We start from the raw sequence: 2,863 nt of genomic DNA, 5'->3' as shown, positions 1-2,863 counted from the left end.
CGGCTGCTGGAAGCTGCAAACTAAAGGGGCGGAGTGCGTGCATAGTACGTACGTTGGCGCGAGCGCACCGCCTGCCTGCCTTTGCTGCCGGTGACAGATGCCGCTGCCTACTACCTAGCTGCTGCTGCTGCTGCAAATGGGGGGTTGAGTCGCAGCACAGCAGGCCAGGGATGGGTACCTGTTGAGAATTTGCAATCACAAGAGAAATATAAAGGAAGGCATGAGGCCAGGAATTTGCAGTCACATTCTTTAACTTTATACTACCAACTATATATGGGAATTAATTAAGCACATAAATAAAATAAAAATGGTTAAAGAGATGTTGTTTATTTGTTTCTGTGTGGTCAACCAAACTTATATTACGCATTTACCTACATATCGTTATTCAAATCTCGCAAAATCCATTCCATATTGCTTTCAGTATTTTTCAAATCCAAACTTAGGCATCCTCCTTTTCATATTTCTTTAATTTCCAAATCCACGACGGTAGCTAGGCAGCAGCACCAGCACGTAATACTATTGCTTAAAGGAAACTTGCGCGTTTCTCAACCAAAGCTAGGCCTAGCTAGGCATTCATCCTGGAGCACTCAAATCTCACAAATCCAATACTAGTCTAGTCGGCCCTAACAATTGGTTAGAGAGAGAGAGAGAGAGAGAGAGAGAGAGAGAGAGAGAGGGGGAGCGCTGACCTGACCTGCTGCTGTCCGGCGGCGGTAGGTTGCGGCTGGTTCAGATCCGGGAGCCGACGTCGCCGCGGTGAGAGGGCGAGGTGACGGGAGTGCGTTGCCGGACAGCCGGAGTGGAAGCGACCGGGGCTGCGTTCCCGGAGAGGACGGCGAGGCGGAGGTGAGAGCAGCAGAGGTGGGGAGCAGAGAGCACCGCCCAGCTCAGCTAGCTTAGGATGCGTTTGGTTGAAGGTGTCGTATGAATGGGTTGGGACCGTTCAATTTTTTTGGGATTGAACCATTCAATTCATGTGTTTGGCTAAATATAAGTGGTGAGCTAATTATTTAGGACGGGACCACCAGTCATGCTCACATAGTCATGCATGCAAAGGGTGGCCATTTGATTCGACCGATTTGGTTGGGTGGAACGGTTCAGCATCTTCATGGCATATTCTCTTTTTTTGGCTCGAACCATTCATGTGCTTTATAACCAAACATGTCTATTTTCTGAACGATCCCAACCCATTCATGACCGCCCTTGCAACCAAACGCACCCTTAGCTTTGAGAGAGTGAGTGAGGGTGCGCGTACTAGTGGACAGTGGTAGTTGTCACCACCTCTGGATCTAGATCCATCGGCCGCGCACTGTTGCCCGGTAATAATTGAGAGCTCCCATCCCATCTGGACTACAGTATATATATACTCACTCCGTTTCTAAATAGTCCCTTCATTTCTAAACATAAATAAGTTCTTTTAGAGCCCGCGTATCCGCATGCACTGACCTGACACTCCTTAAATTATGTCCTCCACATCTGTGTATCTCATATCAGAACCCCTATATATCGATACTAAACCATGCAACGTCGATCAAACTATGTAGATCAGTCAACGCACACAGAATCAAACATAGGATGGCACAATTGTTCACCTCCGTCGCCTACTTCTTGGCCTCGCGCTCAGACTGCTCGATGGCACGCCGGAGAGCCTTTGCGTTTTTTCCGACAGAGCTGCCGAGCGTCCGTCTCCGCCGTCGTAAGCGACCGACGGTAAAACCCAAGCGAGGAGCCGCTCGTCCTCGTCAGGCTCCACAGGTAACCTGCGGTGGCGGCAGACAGAGCTCTCCGATGCGCCCCTCTCCTTTTCCCTCTGCCTCTCGCGGCGGGCGGCGCGCGCCTCCTACTTCGGCGCGCGTCCGAGCTGGATGGGCGGGCACAAGCACCCAACGCTGCCCACGTAGGGGAGCAACAACCGGGCCGAGAGCCGACAGGGGCCGTCGTGGGGGAGGCAGGGACTGCGCAGCCCTCGCGGAGCTGCGCGCGAGCCGGGAGTAGCCAGAGCCTGCGCCCTCGCTGAGTCAGCGGGGAAGAGGCGAGGGAGCCGATCTCGAACTGCCCTCATGCCCACCTTGGACCTCTCGAGTGCAATGCGGAGGGGGAGCTCCTTGTCGATGTCAATGTCGGAGTCAGAGCGGCTGCCGACGCTCAACATGTTCGCCGGGGTCATCAGAGCTGTCGAATGGATCGAATTGAAGAACTCGGAGGGGAGAAGAAGAGACAGAGCTAGAGCGGAGTGACCTAGAGTTTCCGGATTGGGGATATTTGTGGGGACGGAGTAGGGTCAGGGTTGGCCGGGCTGATGTGACGGGGGCGGCCGATACTTGGGCTGGATATGAAGGGTGCCGGACAGTCTGGGCGTTTGAGGCCCGTTTAAGGTGCCCCACTGAGTCACATTTTCGTGAACAGTCAGTGACCGGACGGGCCACCTGGGCGTTTGAGGCAGGTTTAGGATGCCCGACTGTAGATGCTCTTAGATATTTTAATATAGACTACACGGAGCAAAAACGAGTGAATCTACACTCTAAACTGTATCTATATACATCCATATGTAGTCCATATCAAAATCTCTTAAAAAAACTTATATTTAGAAACGGGAAAGTATAAATGTAGAGATTTCATTATAAATCACATACGGATGTATGTAGATGCATTTTAGAGTGTAGATTCACCCACTCTGCTTTGTATGTAGTAGAAAGACATATATCTAGAAACCGAGGGAGTGTAGTTTTATTTCCCTTGACTGACTTCACCTACCTTGGAGTCTTCTTTTTTACTACCCCAAAGTCTTTACCTACAATATCGTATTGTTTTTCCGACTTTTAAGTCTTTACTTATTGCTACTACTGTTTGCATCCGTGAATCA

This window comes from Triticum dicoccoides, unplaced genomic scaffold (assembly GCF_002162155.2).
Source record: "Triticum dicoccoides isolate Atlit2015 ecotype Zavitan unplaced genomic scaffold, WEW_v2.0 scaffold21853, whole genome shotgun sequence".
NCBI classification, from domain to species: domain Eukaryota; kingdom Viridiplantae; phylum Streptophyta; class Magnoliopsida; order Poales; family Poaceae; genus Triticum; species Triticum dicoccoides.
This window is presented reverse-complemented; position numbering follows the sequence as displayed.